This window comes from Juglans microcarpa x Juglans regia, chromosome 4S (assembly GCF_004785595.1).
Source record: "Juglans microcarpa x Juglans regia isolate MS1-56 chromosome 4S, Jm3101_v1.0, whole genome shotgun sequence".
NCBI lineage: Eukaryota > Viridiplantae > Streptophyta > Magnoliopsida > Fagales > Juglandaceae > Juglans > Juglans microcarpa x Juglans regia.
The window spans coordinates 10,690,594-10,700,287 of NC_054601.1; the positions used below are offsets into that span (position 1 = coordinate 10,690,594).

Here is a 9,694-nt window from a genome sequence, read left to right on the forward strand (position 1 = left end):
TTTTTAGGAATTTGTACACTAGAATTTTGGGTACTAGATTGTAATAATAAAGAATATTGTTTTAGACAAGTAATAAGAGCATGTGATTCTAATGTTGATTTCATTAGTTTATAATAGATCATATATATATAATATATAATATATTATATTATATAATATTAGATATATACTGTACTATATATATAATACAGTATATATAATATACTATATTATACTATAGTATAATATTGTATATTATAATGCTATATATAACATTATAATATATAACATATATTAATAATATAATATATTATAGTTAATATTTTGAAAAATAAATCGAAAAACGTTCGAACGTACTAAGAATTACGTCCGAACGTTTTGTGTATATAAGGTTGAAACAGAACGGCAAAACGTCATTTTCACCATTATCATCGTTATTCTATTACACGCCGCTTCTCCTCTGTCGCCGCCGCCGTCAAACTCCGCCACAACCATCACTAAAAGGTAGGCATTCATCTTTTAATCAAATAACATGTATTTTATTTGACATTTGGATTGAGTTTTGTTTAAAAATGGATAAGTGGTGGCCGGATTTTCAACTCTATTTTCCGGCCACCATGGCTTGCCATTGGCCAAATAGTCACCGTAGAAATGTTTCTTGAAGTGTATACTTCATTTCTACTGTAGCATTTCGGTATTTAGAACGTTGTAGATTAATTTTTGAGATTTCAATAATAGCTGAGTTGACTCAATCATTCTGTCTCGTAACGTTTGAACATTTAACCAAGACGTTCGAACATATAACGTCTCAATTACATAGCCGTTAAGGCTTATACGTTCGAACGTTCATTTTTTACATTCAGACATTATTTTTCATAAATTTTACGTCCAAACGTTTAATGAATACGTCCGAATGTACTACTTTTTTAACTTTATTTAAGCTTCAACGTTCGAACGTATGTCGTTTAAATTTATTTGTTGTTTACGTTCGAACGTTTCACCAAAACGTTCGAATATACGACGTTATAATTATATAGCCGTTAAGGCTTATACGGTCGAATGTGTATTGTTTTACATTCGGACACTATTTTCGTAAAAGTTATGTCCAAACGTTTAATTGTAATGTTCGAACGTACTACTTTTCTACTTTATTTATGTTGCAATGTTCGGACGTTCATATTTACGTTCTCACGTAAAACACATACGTTCGAACATATAACATAAACATCCGAACGTACGTCAGCCAATATTTATTTACTGCTTATGTTTGAACGTGCATGTTATACATTCGCACGTATGTGTTTTGCTTGCGAACGTAAAGGAAACACATCCGAACGTTTTATCTTAATGTTCGAACGTAATTTTTACTATGTTCGAATGTTAATGCAGAGCAGCTTAAAATTAACACAAAAAATGCATCAATGTAAATAATTTTTTTTCTTTCTCTATTTTTAGGATATGGCTCATTCTCTGCATACTAGGAAACGAGGGAGGGAAAAAGCCACTCAAGACACTGCTCGTATCGGGGCTCATTCTGTTATGGTAGAGCGAGAGGTCCTGATTAATGAGTTCGACGAACTCATTTGGGAGCAGACGAACCTGAGAGATATTTTCCTTAGTAGAGGCTGGAGAAATATCTGCACATTGAGGGGGAAGGTATACCCCTCAATGGTTTAGGAGTTCTATATGGGATGTGTGCCATGCCTCAGGACACATCCTCTCACACCGTGACTGTACGCAGTGTTTCCATTGAGATTTCACCAGATGTCATCATCGAGCACCTGGAGATTCGTCGAGGAGTTGAGACATCTGCACACGCTACATCCCGTGAGGATGTAGTCTCTTCTGCATCATCTACTGGCCGCCCATTTGAGCCAGCATCAGCCAGAGATGCAGACCGATCAGAGGCCGAGGATATTGGCCTCGAGGCTCGAGATGATGACAGAGACGAGGATTTCTACATTCTCACCGGGAGGGACTGCATGCAGATCGAGAGGAAGAACGCATTCAACCAGAACCATCTGCTACCTTTCTTCCATATGTTGCACTTTATTGTTGTAACAAACGTGGATCCAGTGGCACATAAAACCACATTTAGTCGGCTTCGAGCACAGTTTTTTATACGAGTGGCACGTGGAGATCCCATAGATTTGTCACTTTACATCTTTGAGAGGATCCGTTATGAGGCGAGCATCGTCTCCACGGATTATCTCCCATACGGTGTCCTGATCAGCCGACTATTACTTGCACGAGGAGTGCCAACTCAGCCAAAGGAGCGGGTGAAAGATCAGATGAGCCCCCTTGACATGACCACGCATCGACGTGGCATTGAACAGGCTAGGGGACGTCAGCCACCCCCTGTAGAGGATCTAGTTCCTTCGACGCAGCCTGAGCCAGGTCATGTGGGGAGTAGTAGTCAGCAGCCACCAAGTATATCTGCGGGAGATGCACGGCCTGCTTGGGTTGATACAGTGATCTCAGATCGATCGATCGCTCACGGCTATAGAGGCGTCTCTATCTGAGATCACCCATCGTGTAGGTATCCTTAACAACAATGTTGATACCTTGACTGAGGAGGTACAGAGTTCGAATTTTGCGAACAACGCTATCATCTGAGTGTTGTTTAAGAAATTTGATCATATTTTGTATTTTACTTTTATTATTTATAAAGAAAAATATTATTTAATATTTCTATGATTTTTCACCATTCAATTCTCAATCTTCTTTAATGTTATATTTTCTAACTTTAATACTAAATCGCTGCACTTCAAATATATATAAACATAAATATATATTTATATATTACAAATTATGTATATATAAATATATATAAGTCAATTTTTTAGACTTGTTCACAAATTATGCACTATAAAAATCACATAATTTTTAAATTAGAGTCATTTAATTTAAATTTACAATCAACGTTCGAACGTTATTAATTGACGGTCGAACGTTGGCGCAAAACATTTTTCTCATAATTGAAAGCCTAAAGGTCTATCTTCCCTGTATTCTATCTCCTGTAACAAACAAAGTTGCATGTAGAAGAATTTTAAAATTAAAACTTGACTAGTAATAGAACTTGCTAGAAAACTTGGCCCCATCTCATAGGAAAGAAAAAAAAAATGTATAAAAGAAAGAGTTAATACGAATTTGGCACCTTGCACGTCTTTAGGCTGAGCAGGGAGTTGAAAATTGAAAGGATTCATGAAAACAGAATAAACCTTATTATTATGTCTGCCTTCGAAGTCAAATTTGTTTGTGTTTTTCTTTTCCACTAAATAGAAGATAAGAATTGAGAAGCGCAAGCCAGCCTATGGCCACACTAGTTCACTATACAAAGGAACGGAAGCTAGCAATAACTTGAGCAGCGTGAGAGTCTGACAGATAGTAGACTTCAAAAATGGAGAAAATAGAGCACACGACTGTGGCCACAAACGGCATAAACATGCACGTGGCGTCGATAGGGAAAGGCCCAGTGGTCCTCTTCCTCCACGGATTCCCTGAGCTCTGGTACTCGTGACGACACCAGCTTCTCTACCTCTCCTCCCACTGCTATCGCTGCATCGCCGCCGACCTTCGCGGCTATGGCGATACCGACGCCCCACCCTCCCCTGCCTCTTACACAGCTTTCCACATCGTCGGAGACCTCGTCGCCCTTCTTGACCAGCTTAGTATCGACCAGGTCTTCTTGGTCGGCCATGACTGGGGAGCTATGATGGCCTGGTACTTTTGTTGGTTCAGGCCGGATCGAATCAAAGCTTTGATCAGGATCGAATCAAAGCTTTGATCAACCTGAGCGTGCCGTTTTTTCCCAGGAACCCGGCGTTTGATCAGGCGGATGGCTTCAGGGCTTTGTTTGGTGATGATTATTATGTTTGCAGGTTTCAGGTAAATTAATTTGGTTTATCTTTTTAACTCCATTTTTTGGGTGATTTTTGTCTCTTTGATTCACTTTGAAAATGGTCAACATCGATCAGAGTTTATTGGATTGTATTTATGAGTCGATCGAGGGTAATACGAGAAATCGTTTAGATCGCCGTAATACAACAAATTCGAAACAGCTCGTTGCACGAGATTAATTAAACTGTGGTGCCTGAAGGAACATGGAGAAGCCGAAGAAGATTTTGCTTGTGTCGATACGGCACGACTAATGAAGAAGTTCTTTTCAATATTCGGTCCAAATCCTCTGATGATACCTAAAGAAGTGGGAGTTAGAGGATTGCCAACACCAGATGCATTGCCTTCTTGGTTGTCAGAAGAAGATATTAATTATTATGCCACCAAATTTAAGCAGACAGGTTTCACCGGAGGATTGAACTATTATCGAGCTATCCACCTGTAAGTTTCAAGCATCTTTGTATTTATAGGATTTAAATTAAATAATTTTTTCTATTTATAAGGAACCGTAGATGTACCTGGGACTGCAAACTTTGTCTTAAACGGAAGAAACTGGGAGCTCACGGCGCCATGGACTGGATCACAAGTGAAAGTGCCAGCCAAGTTCATAGTGGGAGACCAGGATATCGTCTACAATATCCCAGGTGTCAAGGACTATATAAGCGGCGGCGGCTTCAAGAAAGACGTGCCATGTTTGCAAGACGTAGTTATAATAAAAGGAGCATTTCATTTTATCAATCAAGAAAAGGCAGATGAGATTAGTGCACACATATATGAATTTATCAACAAGTTCTGAGTGCGCGATCAGAGAGTATTTTCAGGTCGAGGACTATGAGCTGGGTGTTTACCGTTTAGTTCCCATGGGGTCATCTATAATAATGGATCCAGCCAACGAATTAAATAAGCATGTCATGTTGATTGTGTGAACTGAATTAACGTACAAATCAACAATGGTGTTATTTTCTTATGTTATTTATGCCTTTTGCATATGCTTAATTACGGTTAACAGCAACGTACGTAAGCTCTGCCATGACGTGCAAGTAAAATAACGTCCTTTGTCAATCTTTTCTGACCAACTTATAAATATAATTTTGTAATTTATAAATAAATTTGATAAAAATAAATATATAAATTGATATAATTTCATATTATACGTTAGATTTATTGTACAAAAGCATAATTTTAAAATTTAATATACCATATCAACTTATTACAAGAAATACAAGTATTTATGTGAAATTATTTATAATAAAAATGACTATATTTATAATGAGAATAAATTTATTTTAATAAAAAATAGTCAATTTAAAATGAAATAAATCAATACAAGTAAGTCGAGTTCTTTTGCAAAACGGTAAAAATAATGTAGGGTCTGATAACGTCAGCTGAAGAAGATTTTGCTGGTGGGGATAATGAAGTTGTTGATGTCCAGAGGCTTTGATGATGCCTAAAGACTAAAGATGCGGGTTCAATGGATTGACCACTCCAAAATTCCAAATGCCTGGCCCTTTCCTTAATACTATACCACCAAATTTAAGCGCAAAGGTTTTACTGGACGAGTTCTCAACTATTCTCGAGCTAGCGACAGGGTATTTACATTGGTTCCTTATAAATGTTTTTAATATTTATTTAAAAAATATAATTCTTAAGATTTTATCCTAAATTTTGATTATCTTTAAAAAAAATTTCATATATCTCGTTTTTTATTATTTTTCTATTTCATTAAAATAATTTTTTCTATTATTTCTTTATTATTTTTTTCTCTCACTTCTATTTACAAACTTAACTACTCACTCTTTTCTCTTTTTTCTTCTTATATTTTTAACTACCTTCTACTTAATTTTGTAAACACAAATCCGATTTTTTTTTTTCCGGGTTTATACAATTTTGACTTTTTACTAACAACTATATTTTTTTAAACCGTATAATTTTTGTGTATAAATAAAAGGATTTTTGGTTCTATTCACATATTTAACAGCTGATTGAATTGCATTATTACATATTTTATATATATAGAATTAATATATTTTTAATTATTTTATTATTTTATTATTAATTTTAGATAAAAAAATAATTGAGAGGTATAAATTCAAGTTATGATTTAAATTGACAAATAGAATAGTTTATGCTTATTTTTTTTGTCTAGTTTTATTTGTCTTTAATTATTTATTTATTTTCTTTTTTGTTTGTCTAGTTTTATTTTTGTTTTTCTTTATTTATTTATTTTTGTTTTTGTTTGTTTCGCAGCACCACCACCCGCCACTGCCGAGCCACTTCGAACCTCCGCGCTGCCCCAGCCGTGCCCAGCCTCCTCCTGCGCAGCACCAGCCATCACGCACGCTGCCTCCACAGCAGTGAGCCGTTCCATGCACGGCCTCCTCCTGCGCACGTCCTCCTTTCGCCACCACTGCAACTCAGCTACCCATGCACAGCCGCAGCCACTAACCCCATGCATGCACTCCATGCATGGCCATCTTCTCCTTGCGTCGCGCACACACGGCAACACCACCATCCACTGCCACCGTGTGTTACCACAACATCCTCCACGTAAAACCCACGGTCTCCTCCACAGCATCTCCACCGCACTGCTGCAACACCACCAGTCAAAATGATGAGAACGGAAGTCAGGCGGAAATGCTGGGCAACTCAAACGAAAAGAAGAAAAAAATAAACATAAGAAGGATTTTCGTTTGGACGGACGCAGGGCTAAAAAAAAAAAAAAGACCCAGCTTGCGCGAAACACGCAGCAGAAAGAGGCTAAGGCCTTTGGCCTCTTACGGAAAGCACAAAAAAATAAAAGAGAGAAGGCCAGCGACGGAAAACACGGAGAAAATGCGGGACCTTGCTTTCGGTGGAGGAGAATATAAAAAGGCCTCTTGGATAGACGAAGAAGGCAGTTAGTTCTAGTTTTTCTTTAGTTTGGTCTGGGGGAGGAAGATGGGTAGCGCGGTTGTAGAGCTTAAAGCCCAATTGTCGCTGCCCAGCCTCCCTCCTTCCTCCAAAATGCAAGAGATAGTTAGGAGTACGAGTAGTGTAATTTAGTTTGCTCGGTCTTTTCTTTAGCTTTCGGAGAGAACTCAGGTGAGAGAGGGAGTACGGCAACGCAGCTGAGGGCTTAATGGATCAATTGTTGTTGCCGAGCTTTCCTCCTTCACTTGTAGCCCCCATCTCCAGTGTTATTTTTATTTTATTTCAGTCTGAAGTCTATGATAAATTATTGCAATCTCTAACTCTAAGCTTTCATTTTAATTTCTACTCATTTAAATTAATGTCATTTATTTTTCTTGCACCTTTAAATTTCAGTTAATTAATTTTAGCAATTTTAATTTATTGTCTTGCATTTCAATCTCCTACTTTTCATGGCTACACTCAAATCCAACAAAATGAATCTGGTTCATGACCAGTAACTTTTCATTTTCATTGCACTCTTCCATTCATTGTATATATCACCACTTTTATTTTTTATTTTTTATTTTTTCTCATTGTAAATATTTTCACAATTTCACATGAATTTGATTTTAAGCACTTTTTTTGAGGAGATGACCTAGGAATTTTATTCATTATTATTACGCGACACCCTTTTACACTTAGGATAGCCTTTGTGCTACTCATTTTTTAGTGAGTCAGCAACCTAAGTCTCATTTCATCTTAAGAGAAATTTCTCATTCCAACCTCATTTTCCACTTGTTTCTTAAATGGATCGTTCGTTCTTCTGCAAATTGCTACTTAACTTATATTCCAGAGATGAGTTTGAGGCTGTTCTTAATGAAGATGGGGGATCAACATCGACTCATTGTGGTAATCGCCAACGTCGTAAGTATATTCGATGTGATCATATTCAAGGGCACAAACAGCTATTTCGCAACTATTTTGACAGAAGCACTAGTATATCCCTCAAATTGATTTCGTATGAGACGTCTTCTATTTCTTCATATTCAACATGAGGTAGAGGCTTACAAGCCCCATTTCATCCAAATAAGAGATAATGCAGGAAGACTTGGTTTATCTTCTATGCAAAAAATAACCAATGCACTGTAATAGAGAGCCTGAAAAAAGTTACAACAACAATCGTAAATGTTTTTTTTTAATGAAAATTTGTGGTCCTCAAATGTCAATGATATTTGGAGAATGTTCGATTGCTCATTGTGGGTAAACAATGTGGATTTCCAATGATGTTAGGAAACATTGATTGCATGCATTGGAAATAGAAAAAATGCTTGCCTACCTGGAAAGGTATTTACTCTGGCTATAGTTGTGAACCAACTATTATATTAGAAGCGGTTGCTTCATATGATTTTTGGATATGATATGCATTTTTTGGATTACCCGGTTCTCATAACAATATCAATGTGCTAAAGGAATCTTTCATTTTCACTGAACTTGCCTAAGGGCATACTACTCCAGTAAATTATTTCATTAATGGCAATGAATACACTATGAGGTACTACCTTGCCAATAGTATTTATCTGAAGTGGTCAATTTTTGTGAAGATTGTTCCATCTCCACAAGGGAATAAGAAGAAATATATTGCAGCGGCACATAAATCAGTAAGAAAGGATGTAGAGCGTGCATTTGGTTTCCCTTCAACAACCCTTTGCAATCGTTCATGGAAATATTCAAATGTTCAAGATCAAGGATCTAACAAATATAATGAAATGATGCGTTATTCTACATAACCTGATCATCAAAGACGAGCGTGATGATAATGGGGTCTCGAATTCGAGTATGCATGATCAACTTGATGAGGATCGTCCTCAACTGCTACACAATCCTACAACTAAATTTATGGAGTTCATTCAGCGCCATCATGAAATTAGAGACACTTCGGCTCATCATCAACTCCAATTAAACCTAATTGAGCATCAATGGAAATTATTTTTCCAAAATTAGAATAGCTACAATCCATTATAATTTATTATGTTATCAGTAGTGACTCAATATTTATGCTTGTTCGATTTTCATTCCCTAAAAAATGCTGGTAGAACGACATTGGCCAAGTAAAGCTGTAATATTTTCGTTAATTGTAATATTATAAGCATTTTTAATGTTTTGTTTATCATTTTCTATCCATGCATAAAATCATTATCCAAAATATTAACGTGTCCATTCAGTCTCTTCTTTTATGTCGAACCACTCTTGGTCTAGCCACCGTCCGTAACACTTATCGTTTACAAGAGATGAGAAAGTGTTATTGAGATTAGAGGGATCTTAATCTCATCACATGTGAGAATGTTTTGGTTGGTGTCATTAAATAGGTTTAATGGGGCATCGCCTTTTGATCTTTTTGGTGGGCACAGATTCATTCTAATAAATGAAGATATTATAAAGATAGGGTGACCCAGAGCCATAAACACTTCTATATAAACCTGGGGAACCATACTTTCGAAAATAGGTGTTGTTACGAAATTCTCGTGTACCGTGTATATCGGCGCTGGCGGCATCTTTTCATCTAAAATAAGAATATGCTACAAAGTATAAAATAATAATATCTCCAACGTCAGCCTTTTGTTCTCTTGTTGTATTTTATGCCCCTCCCTTTTTAGATCATATTGCATATTCTCCTCTTTCATATGAAAAAACTCTTTCTCCTGAGTGTGTGACTCCTCAAGAAGAGTATACTTCATTTGTCTCTCCAACTAAATAACATACTTGTCTAGAACATTCTCCACCTCGAGATCATTTAATGAATCTACAATGCATTTGAGGTATGAGTCAAGGTTGGGGTCATCTTCGATCTTCGCTTCGAACCTTTCTTTTAGCAATGCTGAATCCATTTGGGTTGGTCTTTCAACAAGTGCCAACAATGCTCGAAGAAAAA

General features: G+C 36.6%; 1 pseudogene; it reads left to right on the plus strand.

The window, feature by feature from the left end:
• The first annotated feature begins 3,340 nt into the window (after positions 1–3,340).
• Positions 3,341–4,933, plus strand: LOC121262535 (annotated as a pseudogene).
• The last annotated feature ends 4,761 nt before the right edge of the window (positions 4,934–9,694 follow it).